This window comes from Haematobia irritans, chromosome 1, assembly GCF_050003625.1.
Source record: "Haematobia irritans isolate KBUSLIRL chromosome 1, ASM5000362v1, whole genome shotgun sequence".
Classification (NCBI taxonomy): domain Eukaryota; kingdom Metazoa; phylum Arthropoda; class Insecta; order Diptera; family Muscidae; genus Haematobia; species Haematobia irritans.
In genome coordinates, this window is record NC_134397.1 from 239,314,351 (window position 1) to 239,331,660 (window position 17,310).

Here is a 17,310-nt window from a genome sequence, read left to right on the forward strand (position 1 = left end):
TAACTATCGACCGATATGGATCTAGTTAGGTAAAGGGTGATACGGTCAAAATTTGGTCAATATAAACTTGACGTATTTTTTCAATTTTGCATTTAAAAAACCTGAACACCCCTCATTTTGAAGGTGTGTGTGTGTAGAATGTTGCTCCTATTTTGATTTTGGAATTCACTCTTCAGTTGTAAAAATGCCGTCCAAGCAAGAAGAGCAGCGTATCAAAATTTTGCTCGCGCATCGCGAATATCAGAGCTACTCGCACGCAAAGCTGGCAAAATCGCAAAAAGTTGCCAACTCAACCGTTACAAATGTAATTAAAGTGTTTGGGGAACGTTTGTCGACAGCCAGGAAGTCTGGATCGGGGGGAAATCGAAAACCGGAAGCCGCTGAGACGACAAAGGGAGTTGCCGGTAGTTTCAAGCGAAACCCTAACCTCTCTCTCCGAGATGCCGCAAATAAGCTGAGTGTATCGTCTACAACCGTGCATCGAGCCAAAACACGAGCCGGATTATCGACTTACAAGAAGGTAGTGGCTCCAAATCGCGATGACGATGCTGACGAAGTTAGACTGCGTGGTAATGGACGACGAAACCTACGTCAAAGCCGACTACAAGCAGCTTCCGGGACAGGAGTTTTATACGGCAAAAGGAAGGGGAAAGGTAGCAAATATTTTCAAGCACATAAAACTGTCAAAGTTCGCAAAGAAATATCTGGTTTGGCAAGCCATCTGTACCTGTGGCTTGAAAAGCAGCATTTTCATAGCTTCCAAGAAATTTACGTGAAAGAGTGTTTGAATAAACGTCTGCTGCCTTTCCTGAAGAAACACGGTTGTTCCGTACTGTTTTGGCCGGATTTGGCATCTTGCCATTACGGTAAAAAGGCCATGGAGTGGTACGCCGCCAACAACGTGCAGGTGGTTCCCAAGGACAAGAACCCTCCCAACACGCCAGAGCTCCGCCCAATTGAGAAATACTGGGCTATTGTCAAGCGGAACCTAAAGAAGACCAAAAAACTGCTAAGGACGAGCAGCAGTTCAAGGCAAACTGGCTTTCTGCGGCGAAGAAGGTGGACAAGGTGGCTGTACAAAATCTGATGGCAGGTGTCAAGCGTGAGGCCCGGCAATTCGGATTTGGAAAAGCGAAAGCCTAACTGAATATTTTTCCTGAATTTTATACTAATTGAACTTGAAAAAGAAATTTAACTTGATTTTTTAAATAAACGATTTCACCGATTTACACGCGTTTTCCCTTGACCAAATTTTGACCGTATCACCCTTTATGGTTGTTAGCGGACATATACTAGCCCAATGTATCAAATTTCAACTGACACGGATGAAATTTGCTCCTCCAAGAAGCTACAAAACCAAATCTCGTGATCGGTTTATATGGGGGCTATATATGATTATGGACTAATATGGACCACTTTTGGCATGGTTGTTAAATATCATATAATACGTACCAAATTTCAACCACATCGGATGAATTTTGCTTGTCTATAAGGCACCGGTGGTCAAATCTGGGGATCGGTTTATATGGGGCCTATATATAATTATAGACCGATTTCGACTAATTTTTGTATGGGTGTTTGAGGGCATAAATTTAAACCACGTACCAAATTTGAACTGAATCACATGAATTTTGGTCTTCCGAAAGGCTCCGGAGGTCAAATGGCGGCTATATATAACTATGGACCGATGTTGACCAATTTTTGCATGGTTATTAGAGACGATATACTTACACCATGTACCAAATTTCATCCGGATCGGATGAAATTTGCTTCTCTTAGAGGCTCCGCAACGAAATCGGGGGATCGGTTTATATGGGGCCTATATATAATTATAGACCGATGTGACCAATTTTTGCATGGTTGTTAGAGACCAAATACTAACACTATGTACCAAATTTCAGCCGGATCGGATGAAATTTGCTTCTCTTAAAGCATTCGCAAGCCAAATTTGGGGGTCCGTTTATATGGGGGCTACACGCAAAAAAATAATTCTTTCCTCCCAAACGAAATTTTAGACAAACAAAGTTCGTTTCTCATTTACTTTTCGCTGTAAGGAAGTGTATTTGGGAGAAAAGTATATACTTTTTGTGAAAAACGTTTATTCTTTTCCAGGATGTAAAAACAATTTCATAAGGACAAACTCAATAAAATTGCATTTCCCTCTAATTGCATTTTCCCTCAAATCTTTCTCACATCCCCGATGTTTTTTAGTTCTTAACACCTTTTCCTGTAATACCAACAATGTAGAATAAATTATACGATTTTATATATTTTTAAATTTTTTTTTTACCTTTCGCCTGGACGGAGAATCGAACCGCGGACCATGCACTTTGTAAGCCAACACACTAACCACTGAGCTATGTACCTGTTATGGTCATCAATAGATAAATATCCATATAAGTTATATTTATATAGCATAGCTTGCGGCGCCCACGAACCGAATAAACAAAGTTTATTTAACAGAAACAAACATTTAGTTTGGCACCGTGGTGCAGTGGTTGCTACGTCCGACTTGCATGCCAAGGGTCGTGGGTTCGATCCCTGCTTCGACCAAATTTTTTTTTTTTACATATATTCCAGATATGTTCGGAAGATTCCGAAAAAAATGTTCAACAGTACATTGTAGTATATTAAATTTTGAACTGTAAAATGTGTCTTATTAAAGACCTAAAGTCAGAAAAGAACAGTGTTTGATATAAACGAAATGGACTGTGTTGTTGTTTCAAAAATAACTTTTTTTATTGAAAAAATAAAAATTTTGTAACAAACGAATTTTTTTTGCGATAAAAGTTTAAAATTTTCGAAGCAATTCAAAAAACTCTAACAAAAGAAAAACGTTTTCGGTACACGTTTTCCAAACGTTTTTTTTCTTTGCGTGTATACGTAAAAGTGGATCGATATGGCCCATTTGCAATACCATCCGACTTAGAGCAATATTTCGATGTGTTACAAACAGAATGACAAAGTTAATATACCTCCCATCCTATAAAAATTAATAGTATCAATTAATTGTACTCCCTGTGCAAAATGTCTGGTAACTCGGAGTAAAACTTTGGCCTCTGGGGCCATAGCAGTGTAAATCGGACGAAAGCTATATATGAGAGCTATATCTGAATCTAAACCGATTTGGCTGATTTTATGCAACATTTACGACACTCACAAAGCATTCGATTATACAAAATTGAGAGAAGATGGATTGATAAATACCTCATTTATAACCAGATCGGTTACAAAATAAATACGGCACCTTATTCGAAATCTGACGAATCTTTTCCAAAATCGTCTTTGAGCCGATAAAAGACCTTATGCCAATTTTGAGGACGATTGCACTTGAACTGCGAGCTGGACTTTGTACATAAAAATACATCGACTCAGAATTTAATTCTAGGCCGATCGGTATACTAAAAGATGGGTCTATGACTACTCCTTCTGGGCATTACATAAATACAAATGCACAAATTTATTATTCTCTGTACCACAGTAGTGGTGAATAGAGGTGTGCACGTATCACTGATGGTAACGGCGGGAGTGTGCGTGAGCGTGATTGACAAACCAAAGGGTCGTGGGTGAGCGTAAGTCACGAAAATAATATCTTCCTGAATGTGCATGAGTAACCAATTACCCTCGGTTCACAATTATATATAGCCCCCATATACACCAAATTTGATTTCCGGAGCTTGCTGGAGGTGCAAATTTCACCAATCCGGTATATCAATATACATCATATAAACCAATAAAAATTCAAATCGGGTAATGGATCATCGGTCATTTGTACACCGCTTGTCTGAAAGCTAATATACGTATTGGCGACCGGACATATCCCCTAATAGACACATCGCCCAAAATAATTTTTGGGCGTCATGACCTCCATTGGGGCGGTCACAACGCCCAATTTTAGTTTGAGCTTCATGTCCTCCCTCATCGCGGCCATATGTTTCAAAAAATAGACGGTCAAAACGCCCAATATTTTATGGGGAAAATGAATGTCGGAATACAAATCAAAGCACTATTTGCCAAATCGGAACATATGAGTGAAAATAAAGTGCGTTGGAAAAGATAGTTTAGCAAACCACTATTATGGAAGCCGATTTGGCATACAGTATCTTTGTGTTCCACCCCAGTCACTGAAATAATAAATAATATGGATGATGGAGATGCTATTAGTTTATTGATGTCCGTTTTTCATTCGTTCCATTTCATCTTATGGGTACAAGAAATTAATAATATTTACGAAGGTTACGAACGACATGTCAGTATAACTGTAATAATTTTTTAAAACAAGTTAATAAAATGCAAGATCTTGAGGACGAACTGAATGTGATGAATTTAAAAAAGAATTCGCGCGCGCCATTTATTTCAAGTACCCATCAGCAGCACATCGATCATCTCATCTCGTTCCAATTATAATTTTCAATTCAGCATTTGTCTGGTTTGTTAAAAAAAAAAAAATCATTTTCCGAATTTTCATATTTCAGCATATAAATTCTAATGTCTTTAAGTTTAAACCGACCTATTTCACGAGCGAAATAGGTCTTCGTAGTGCCACTTTAGCCGCTTTTCCATTCTGTCGTACGCTGAGAAGAAAAATGTTCAAAAATTTTGATCCAGCCTAAAACAATTAAAACAAACGATGAAGCCAAGAATGCTAGTTTTACCTCTTCTTCCAGCATATGAAATAAAAGCAGGATTCGATATTTGTCAATATCTATCTATCTATTAAATATTTAAACAAGTATATACAGCAGTAAGTTCGGCCGGGCCGAATCTTAAATACCCACCACCATGAACCAAATATTAGAGTTTCCTTTGAAATTTCAGGAGGGCTTGAGGACACTTCCCGAAGATAAATTTAAAAATTTCACCTATGAGGACTATATCAGATTCTGGATTTATAAGAACCATTTTTGTTTGAGTTTTAGAGGAATCATTAACATCTCTTGTAAGTGTGCAAGAAAATTATAAAATAACGTCTTGATTTGAAATCTTAAATCTGTAGATTTTCACCCGAGAAGTAAAATCTGGAAATTTTACATTGAGTTGAGCAATTTTCATGATCAGGGCGCCTTCTATACCTTCAAGAAGTGAAGTCGGAGGCATTACCAAAAGTACCGATAAAAACTTAATCCGATACACGTTTTGGTGAGCCTAAAATACCATAATATTTACAATTTCAAGCAAATCGGATAAAAACTACGGTTTCTAGAAACCCAAGGAGTTAAATCGGGAGATCGTTCTTATGGGGGCTATACTAAAATATGGACCGATATTCACCGTTTTCGGCACACCTCTTTATGGCCCGAAAATACACCTAGATTTCCAATTTCAGGCAAATTGGATAAAAACTACGGATTCTATAAGCCCAAGAAGTAAAGTCGGGAGATCGGTCTATATGGGGGCTATACCAAAACATGCACTGACACTCACCATTTTTGGCACACCTCTTCAAGGTTCCAAAATACCTCTAGATTTTCAATTTCGCGCAAATTGGATGAAAACTACGGTTTCTATAAGCGTAAGACCCCAAATCGGGAGGTCGGTTTATATGGGGGCTATACCAAAACATGGACCGACACTCACCATTTTTGGCACACCTTTTCAAGGTCCCAAAATATCTCTAGATTTTCAATTTCGCGCAAATTGGATGAAAACTACGGTTTCTATAAGCGAAAGACCCCAAATCGGGAGGTCGGTTTATATGGGGGCTATACCAAACCATGGACCGACACTCACCATTTTTGGCACACCTCTTCAAGGTCCCAAAATACCTCTAGATTTTCAATTTCGCACAAATTGGATGAAAACTACGGTTTCTATAAGCGAAAGACCCCAAATCGGGAGGTCGGTTTATATGGGGGCTATACCAAAACATGGACCGACACTCACCATTTTTGGCACACCTCTTCAAGGTCCCAAAATACCTCTAGATTTTCAATTTCGCGCAAATTGGATGAAAACTACGGTTTCTATAAGCGAAAGACCCCAAATCGGGAGGACGGTTTAAATGGGGGCTATACCAAAACATGGCCCGATATAGCCCATCTTCGAACTTGACCTGCGCGCAAACAAAAGACGATTCTGTGCTAAATTTCAGGACGATAGCTCCATTATTGAATTCTGTAGCGTGATTACAACAGACAGCCAGACAGACAGACAGACAGACGGACAGACGGACATGCTTATATCGTCTTAGAATTTCTCCCTGATCAAGAATATATATACTTTATATAGTCGGAAATCGATATTTCGATGCGTTACAAACGGAATGACAAACTTATTATACCCCGTCACCATTCTATGGTGGTGGGTATACAAAATAATAGATAGATGAAGTAATCATATATGTATAGCTTTTGAAATATTAGCAAGTATATACGGCCGTAAGTTCGGCCAGGCCGAAGTTTATGTACCCTCCACCATGGATTGCGTAGAAACTTCTTATAAACAGTACCATACACAATCGAATTACTTAAGCTGCGGTAACGCTTGCCGATGGCAAGGCATCTTAAAACCTCTTAACACCGTCTTCTAAATTGTATGTAAGTCCATACGTGGTATATATTAAATCAAAAAAGATCGATCAAATACCTATATAATTCAGTTTGACACAATTTTCTATAGACATAAAATTTTAATAAAAATTTCTATAGAAATAAAATTTTAACAAAATTTTCTATATAAATAAAATTTTGACAATTTTTGTTTTTTGGAAATAAAATTTTGACAAAATTTTCTATAGAAATAAAATTTTAAAAAAATTTTCTATAGAAATAAAATTTTGGTAGATTATTTTTGGCTCGAGTGGCAACCATGATTATGAACCGATATGGACCACTTTTTGTGTGATTGGAGATCGGCTATATATAACTATAGACCGTTATGGACCAATTTTGGTATGGTTGTTAGCGGCCATATACTAACACCACGTTCCAAATTTGAACCGGATCGGATGAAATTTGCTCCTCCAAGAGGCTGGAGAAAGATTTATATGTGGTCTATATATAATTATGAACCGATGTAGACCAATTTTTGCATGGTTATTAGAGACCATATGTCAACATCATGTACCAAATTTCAGCCGGATCGGAAGAATTTTGCTTCTCCTTGAGGCTCCGCAAGCCAAATCTAGGGATCGGTTTATATGGGGGCTATATATAATTATGGACCGCTGTAAACCAATTTGTGCATGGTCATTAAAGACCATATACCAACACCTTGTACTAAATTTCAGCCAGATCGGATGAAATTTACTTCTCTTAGAGCAATCGCAATCCAAATTTGGGGGTCCGTTTATATGGGGGCTATATGTAAAAGTGGACCGATATGGCCCATTTGCAATACCATCCGACCTACATCAATAACAACTACTTGTGCCAAGTTTCAAGTCGATAGCTTGTTTCGTTCGGAAGTTAGCGTGATTTCAACAGATGGACGGACGGACGGACATGCTTAGATCGACTCAGAATTTCACCACCACCCAGAATATACACGCAAAGAAAAAAAACGTTTGGAAAATGTGTACCGAAAACGTTTTTCTTTTGTTAGAGTTTTTTGAATTGCTTCGAAAAGTATACACTTTTATCACCAAAAAAGTTCATTTGGTACAAAATTTTTATTTTTTCAATAAAAAAAGTTATTTTTGAACCAAAAACATAGTCCATTTCGTTTATCTCAAACACTGTTCTTTTCTGACTTTAGGTCTTTAATAAGACACATTTTAAAGTTCATAGTAAAATTTAATATAGTAGAATGTAATGTTGAACATTTTTTCGGAATCTTTCGACCATCTCTGGAATATATGTAAAAAAAAAAAAAACTTTGGTCGAAGCAGGGATCGAACCCACGACCCTTGGCATGCAAGTCGGACGTAGCAACCACTGCACCACGGTGCCCAACTAAATGTATTTTTCTGTTAAATAAACTTTGTTTAATCGGCTCGTGGGCGCCGCAAGCTATGCTATATAAATATAACTTATATGGGTAATTGTCTATTGATGACTATAACGGCTACATAGCTCAGTGGATAGTGTGTTGGCTTACAAATTGCATGGTCCGCGGTTCGATTCTCCGTCCAGGCGAAAGGTAAAAAAAAATTTAAAATTTATAAAATCGTATAATTTCTTCTACATTGCTTGTATTACAGAAAAAGGTGCTAAGAAATAAAAAACTTCGTGGAAGTGAGAAAGATGTGAGGGAAAATGCAATTAGCCAGAAAAAAATTTTTTTGAGTTAGTCTTTATGAAATTGTTATTACATCCTGGAAAAGAATAAACGTTTATCACAAAAAGAATATACTTTTCTTCCAAATACACTTCGTTTCAACGAAAAGCAAATGAGAAACGAACTTTGTTTGTCTAAAATTTCGTTTGGGAGGAAAGAATTATTTTTTTGCGTGTATATACTGGGGTCTTAGAGCAATATTTCGATGTGTTACAAACGGAATGACAAAGTTAATATAACCCCCATCCTATGGTGGAGGGTATAAAAATGTATATTTTGTTATTTTCAAATATTCTTTATATTCAATTATATTCAAACGGTCATAACACCCACATTTTTTATGGGGCTTATGACCGCGATGATGGAGGCCATAAGGTTAGGTTATGTTAGGTGGTAGCCCGATGTATCAGGCTCACTTAGACTATTCAGTCCATTGTGATACCACTTTGGTGAACTGCTCTCTTATCACTGAGTGCTGCCCGATTCGATGTTAAGCTCAATGACAAGGGACCTCCTTTTTATAGCCGAGTGCGAACGGCGTTCTACATTGCAGTGAAACCACTTAGAGAAACTTTGAAATCCTCAGAAATGTCACCAGCATTACTGAGGTGGGATAATCCACCGCTGAAAAACTTTTTGGTGTTCGGTCGAAGCAGGAATCAACCCACGACCTTGTATATGCAAGGCGGGCATGCTAACCTGTGCACCACGGTGGTTCCCAAGATGCATAGTTAACATAACATAGTTCTATGTTATGAACAGGAATATTTAAATAATCATGATTTCATTGACAAGGAACCTCCTTCTTGTAGCCGACTTTGAGAGGCGTATCACATTACGGTTAGGAACCAAAATACAAATAGTAGTTTTACAATTTGAAACGAATTGGTTTGCAAACTCCCTGGGTTCCAATTTTATAATAAGCCCTTAAAGGTGGTCTTTCTGCGCTTATAAATATATTTTTTATATATTTCCCTAACTACATATATGAATACTCTGTAAGACGGACGACTGATTGTTTATACTGTAGAGGCCTAATCATCTGTCCAAGAGCAATTTTTTGGCCGGTTTCTTAAGGCCTTGTTGTTATTTATTCGTCTTTAAAGCAACAGAAGCATATAAAAATTTACTAAAAAGTGCTTTATCTTCCGGGTGAGTACTATTCTTAGATTGGGAAATCAACCATTACGAGGACAGTTCGGAAACTTCTTAGCCTAGCACAAAAAACGCGGTATAAACAGAGAAAAGTTAAGTGTTTTGGAAACTTCCATCTCTGATATGAACACATGTTAAGTTTTGTTTCGGTCTGGCAACTCCTTCATATAGAACAGGTGTTCAAAACAGACGCATCCGCAATTTTTTTTTACAATGGAAAAATTAGAAATTCGTGCTGTCATTAAATATTTACATAAAAAAGGTTTATCGGAACAAGAAATTCATAATGATATGGTGAATGTGTTAGGTGAAAGTGCTCCTTCATATGCAACAGTAAAAAATTTGGTTGCTGAATTTAAACGTGGTCGTACAAGCATTGAATATGAACCACGTAGTGGACGTCCAAAAACAGGAACAACAACATAAATTGTAGCCAATGATATGGAATTAAATGATCGACCAATAAAAGTGCGTGAAATTCCTAATATTATGGGCATCTCAAATGATCGAATCCATTTAATTTTGCATGAAGAGCTACAGATGAAAAAGCTTTCTGCAAGATGGGTACCGCAGTTGTTAACAGTCGATCAAAAACGCCTAAGAATGAACATTTCTCAAGCTTTGTTTGAATCGTTTTAAGCGAAATAAAATGGACTTTAAGCGTCGTTTCATAACTCTTGATGAGACATGGATCCACCACTATACTTCAGAGCAAAAGAACAATCCAAACAATGGACTGAAGCTGGAGGAAGAGCCACAAAGCCACAAAAACAATTCAATCGGCTGGTAAGGTTATGGCAACGGTTTTTTTGGGACTTCAAAGGTATTTTATTGATTGACTATCTGCAAAAGGGTAAAACTATAAATTCAATATTCAAAATTCAAATATTGCAACCTTTTGGATCAATTAAATGTACAAATTCGAGAAAAGCGTCCTGGCTTACAACACAATGGCTAAAATCAACGAGTTAAAGTACGAGTTGCTTGACCACCCACCTTATTCTCCTGATTTAGCTCCCAGTGACTTTTACTTGTTCCCAAATCTAAAAAAAATTCTTTGCTGGCAAGCGTTTTACCTCAAATGAAGATGCAATTACAGTTGTAAACCACTATTTTGAAGACCTTGTGGAAAACTATTTTAATCAAGGGATAGAATTGCTAAAAGAATATTTTTGAAAAACTAACTGTTCTCTTTTATTGATAGGCTAAGAAGTTTCCGAACCGCCCTCGTAGAATAATTTCCATTCCCCATGGACAAAGGAGATTCAGATGTTTCAACATACTAGTTTGCTACTTGAGAATACTTAAACACAAAATATAATCGAATAAATTTCCTTAGATTTAATATCACTATAACTTATATGTTAATAATTTGAAAAAAAAAAAAAAAAAAACTTTCTATAAGGTTTACAATCAATTGAATACTATTCAATAGAATTCAATAAAAGTGGTCAATATACACGTGGTCCAGGAATACACACCCATTAAAAATTTCCATGAACCAAAAAGGAAGAAAAAAAAATATGCGAAAAATATTCCTTAACAACAATATTTTCCACTTCAATGGTATTTAGGAAATACACTCCCCTAGTTTTCAATTTGATGACAAAATGACAGCAAAAAGACAATAGGAATACACACGCACACACACAACACAAGTTCTTCTACTATGAGTTTAGTGTTCTGTCCCAGCGAATCGCACGTGTCAACTGACAATGAAGAAATTCCTTTACCCCAAAAATTCCTTCTGAAAATATTTTGTATACTGAAATGCGAATGCGAATATATACGCACTCACAAACACTCTCAAACTCGCAAACAGGCGCCATACACACTCACACAAACACTAATATAGTCGCTAGGGCACACAAACAAGTAAAATATGTAAGTCATTACAATGGGATAAAAGTGAATGTCGACGAAAGCAACAACGAAATGTTAGAGGAATAGCCAACTTGCCTATCACGAGCAGTGGCACAACCACCACCTCCATCATCTCTCCCACAACAACATTACAATGTTAATGTTAAGCATTGTTTTAAAGAATACTATAGTGAGTGTGGTTGTGTAATGTAGAATGCTCACAAATTCATGTTATTCTCTTATTAACATAAGGGAAATTTTCTCTTTCTATGTTAAGAGTTTCCCTCTTAAGTTCCACATAAGAGTTTAGTATAACCATGTAATCTCATAAAAGCTATAAAGTGCCTTTGATATGTCCACTTCTGTGAGATTATTTTTTTTTTTTTTGCGCTGCCAATCTCTAAAAGCTTTTTAACGAACACTTTCCACATTCCCACAAATATGTTAAGATGTGTACACACGTACACACACTAACATACAAAGTGGAAATTTTATAATGTAAACATAATTAGTTTTCAGTTGTTTTTCCCATAGTTTTGTTTGGGTTTTTGGTGTGTGCGCTTTTCATTTACTTTTTGTGCTTTTTTTTAGCCCCTCAACTTGATTGATGTTTTTTTTTTTTGTGTTTTTTGTTATGGGAGAATAATGGGCGTTTTTTTGTAGCTTAATCTACAGGTGTTAATATTAAATATAGGGCCGTAGGTCAGTGTAATCACACGTTGCATGCAATGTGTAGGCATAGTGGTAAGGAATAAGTTTTCTGTTGTTCTTTGAATACTGTGAGCTAGTCAGTGAGTTTGGTTGCACCATATCAACTTTTATTACTTTGAAATATTTAATTTTTTTGTTGTTATAGCCACCACCATAGAATGGTGACGGGGGTATAATAAGTTTGCCATTCCGTTTGTAACACATCGACATGTCGATATCCGACTATATATAATGTATATATATTCTTGATCAGGGAGAAATTCTAAGACATACAAGCATGTCCGTCTGTTGTAATCACGCTACAGCCTTCAATAATGACGCTATCGTCCTAGGTTAGGTTAGGTTATGTGGCAGCCCGATGTATCAGGCTCACTTAGACTATTCAGTCCATTGTGATACCACAGTGGTGAACTTCTCTCTTATCACTGAGTGCTGCACGATTCCATGTTAAGTTCAATGACAAGGGACCTCCTTTTTATAGCCGAGTCCGAACGGCGTTCCACATTACAGTGAAACCACTTAGAGAAGCTTTGAAACCCTCAGAAATATATACTGAGGTGGGATAATCCACCACTGAAAAACTTTTTGGTGTTCGGTCGTAGCAGGAATCGAACCCACGACCTTGTGTATGCAAGGCGGGCATGCTAACCATTGCACCACGGTGGCACCCACGCTATCGTCCTAAAATTTGGCACAGGTTCGTGTTTTGTTTGTAGGCAGGTCAAGTTCGATTATGGGCTATATCGGTCCAAGTTTTGATATAGTCCCCATATAAACCGACCTCCCGATTTGGGGTCTTAGGCTTTTAAAACCCGTAGTTTTTATCCAATTTGCCTGAAATTGGAAATCAAGAGTTGTTTTAGGACCATCAAAGAGTGTGCCGAAAATTGTGCCTATCGGTCCATGTTTTGGTATAGACACCATATAGAACGATTTCCGGATTTTCCTTCTTGGGCGTCTAGAAACTGTATTTACATCCCGATTTGTCTGAAATTGGAAATCTAGAGGTGTTTTGGGACCATAAAGAGGTGCGTCGAAAATGGTTCGTATCGGTCCATGTTTTCGTACAGCCCCCATATATACCGATCTCCAGATTTTATTTCTTGGGCTTCTAGGAACTGTACTTACTATCCGATTTGCCTGAAGTTTGAAATCTAGAGGTCCGAAAATATCCTTAGATTTCCAATTTCAGGCAAATTGGATAAAAACATTTTTGCAGCACCTCTTTATGGTTCTAACATAAAATACTTCCAGGTTAACAATTTCAGGTAAATTGGTTAAAAATTGGGGATTCTAGAAGCCCAATAAGTAAAATCGGGATATTGGTCTGTATGGGGGCTACACCAAAACATGGGCCGATACTCACAATTTTTGGCACACCTCTTTATGGTCCGAAAATACCTCTGGGGATCGGTTTTTCTGGGAGCTATAAGTAACTATGGGCCGATATGGATCACGTTTGGAATGGTTGGTAGCGACCATATACAAACACAAAGTACAAAATTTCAGCCGAATCGGATGAAATTTGCGCCTCCAAGAAATTAGCTCTTCCACGAGGCTCCCGAGGTCAAATCAGGAGGCTATATATATATTTATAGACCGATATGAATCAATTTTTGCATGGTTATTAGAGACCACATAATAACATAACGTACCAAATTCCAACCGCATCGGATGACATTTGCTCCACCTAGAGGATCCCCAAGCCAAATTTGGGGGTCGGTTTATATGGGGGCCATACGTAAATATGGTCCGATATGACCCATTAGCAAAACCAACCGACGTACATCAATAACAACTACTTGTGCCAAGTCGATAGCTTGTTTCGTTCGGAAGTTAGCGTGATTTCAACAGACGGACGGACGCACATGCTTAGATCGACTCAGATTTTCACCACGACCCAGAATATATATACTTTATAGGGTCTTAGACCAATATTTCGATGTGTTACAAACGGAATGACAAAGTTAATATTGAAGAACGACTCCTCTTTTTGCGATCACAACGATAGCAGTCGTACAGCCGTTGTTACAGCTGACTATTTGGTCAAAATATTCATGTCATGTTGCAAATATTCAATGCAACATGACATTAATATAATGTGACACTGTCTTACTGAGATAAGCAAAAGCTCCATTCGCTGATTTTTTCAAAACTTCTCGATTGTTGAAGTGCCAGCCACCAAACCACAATACCAAAGCGTACCATACCATATAACCACTGCCATATACAGCCAATGTAAAATTTTTTTAGTTCCCAGTTTATCCCTATTGACTTTTTGTCTTATCTTGTCAAAGTTTTGCTATCAGCTTATTATTAATTCGCCGGAAACACATCTATTAATATTAATTGAAATGTAAATTTTGTTTTCATTATAAAGGCTAACACTACGATTATAAATTTGCCATAGGCTATGTGGCAAATACATAAAATCACACTAGATTCCCATGGGGTCAATCATGAATTGTCATCCATTAGTGTTCTCAAAACATAATTAAATCGCAAAAAATACTTTTTAAATTGAAATTAATGATGTTGACGGATAAAAAACAAATAAAACAAATGACAGCATAAATGCTAGCCAACATACCCTGCTGCTATCGTCATATCCCATGACAGTTTATTCCTTTCATCATCCATTGATTTAATTTGAAAGAAAATCTTTCTTCTTACAAACAAAATACGACATTTTCTCTAATTTCAATTTCAACAATGACTTTTAATTTTTTCAACTCATTACACTAAGTATGGGTCATTTTTCTTAGAGCTGGATGGGGTGAATAGTCTCGGGTTAGATTTCCTTTTAATCCCAACTGTATTGGACTATAGTTGTGAAGTTTTATTGGTTTCTTTTTCTCGGGATAAATGTGAGTTGTTTCTGTTTCGTCATTGCTGCTGCTTTTTATAAGTTGGAAAAGAAAGTTGTTGGTGTTTGTCAGTGGGACAGAAGGAAGCGGAAATGACTATGTCCGCCTTTCAATTATAATCGGTCTTTGTTTTGAAATTAATTTAAATTTAGTCAACAATTGACATATATTAGTAAAATAGAAACAAAACAAAAATATTTTATTGAAATTAATTGCTTGATCCATCCATTTCCATCATGATGGTGTCCCCTCTAGTTGTCCAATTTGGTTTATTGCATGATTTCTATAGATTGTTAAGGGTAAAGCGTTGAAAACATGAATTCCAAGAACTTTTTTTTTTTAATTTTGATTCGGGAAAATGTATACACCCAAAGAAAAAAAATTGTGCTACAACAAATTGTAAACTTTATATACCCTGCGCCACTATGTTGAACAAGGTATTCTAATTTAGTGGATATGTTTGCAACACCCAGAAGAAGATGAGATAGACACAGTGTGTCTCCAACAAAATGCTCATGGTCGCGACCTGAGCATGGTTGTCACCGTTGATAGAATTCTACAACTGCTGTTTGGAAGATTGGTAGAATTCTTGATGCTTTGTAAGATTTTGCAAAATAGCTAAGAGGTACTTCAAGTTTCTATAAATTTTTTTTTTTTTTGAAAAACAATTTCTATAGAAATAAAATGTTGACAAAATTTTGTATAGAAATAAAATTTTGACAAAACGTTATACAGAAATAATATTTTGGCAAAATATTCAAGAGATATAAAATTTTGAAAAAATGTTCTATAATTTTTTTTTAAACTGTTCTATAGAAATAAAATTTTGACAGAAATTGTTCTATAGAAATAAAATTTTGCCAAATTTTCTTTAGAAATAAAATTTTAATAAAAATTGTTTTATAGAAATAAAATTTTGACAAAATTTTCAATAGAAATAAAATTTTGACAAAATTTTCAATAGAAATAACATTTTGACAAAATTTTCTATAGAAATAAAATTTTGAAAAAAATCTATCGAAATAAAATTTTCCAACAATTTTCTATGGAAATAAAATTTCTATATATCATCTGTGATGCGCATTTAGACTGATTGTCTGTACGAAGTACACATAGTGTACCGTAGTAAAGGGTGATTTGTTAAGAGCTTGATAACTTTTTTTTTAAAAAAAACGCATAAAATTTGCAAAATCTCATCGGTTCTTTATTTGAAACGTTAGATTGGTCCATGACATTTACTTTTTGAAGATAATTTCATTTAAATGTTGACCGCGGCTGCGTCTTAGGTGGTCCATTCGGAAAGTCCAATTTTGGGCAACTTTTTCGAGCATTTCGGCCGGAATAGCCCGAATTTCTTCGGAAATGTTGTCTTCCAAAGCTGGAATAGTTGCTGGCTTATTTCTGTAGACTTTAGACTTGACGTAGCCCCACAAAAAATAGTCTAAAGGCGTCAAATCGCATGATCTTGGTGGCCAACTTACCGGTCCATTTCTTGAGATGAATTGTTCTCCGAAGTTTTCCCTCAAAATGGCCATAGAATCGCGAGCTGTGTGGCATGTAGCGCCATCTTGTTGAAACCACATGTCAACCAAGTTCAGTTCTTCCATTTTTGGCAACAAAAAGTTTGTTAGCATCGAACGATAGCGATCGCCATTCACCGTAACGTTGCGTCCAACAGCATCTTTGAAAAAATACGGTCCAATGATTCCACCAGCGTACAAACCACACCAAACAGTGCATTTTTCGGGATGCATGGGCAGTTCTTGAACGGCTTCTGGTTGCTCTTCACTCCAAATGCGGCAATTTTGCTTATTTACGTAGCCATTCAACCAGAAATGAGCCTCATCGCTGAACAAAATTTGTCGATAAAAAAGCGGATTTTCTGCCAACTTTTCTAGGGCCCATTCACTGAAAATTCGACGTTGTGGCAGATCGTAAGTCTATTCATGATGAAATGTCAAAGCATACTGAGCATCTTTCTCTTTGACACCATGTCTGAAATCCCACGTGATCTGTCAAATACTAATGCATGAAAATCCTAACCTCAAAAGAATCACCCTTTACTTGTAATGATATAATGGCATTATTTATTAGCCTATCATTACCGGTTATTTTTATGGTGTATGGATACGTGAAAATGTTGTCCAAAAGGGTTGAGAAGACAGCTGTTTCGGATTTCCACATCCTCATCAGTTCCCTTTATTGGACGATCTACTGATTTCAATTATTGCAAAGAACGAGCTTAAGCAAATCCAACATGTCCAAAAAAAGAAATGCAGTAGAAAACACTTTCACCTTCCAACTACACCACTCCAGTATGTTGCCGTCGGCAACTGATTTACTGGAGATTGAATGCCATGCAATGACATTCGACAAACTTTTCAATAAAAATAAAAGTTTGACAAAATATTAAATAGAAATAAAATTTTGACAAAATTTTCAATAGAAATGAAATTTTGACAAAATTTTCAATAGAAATGAAATTTTGACAAAATTT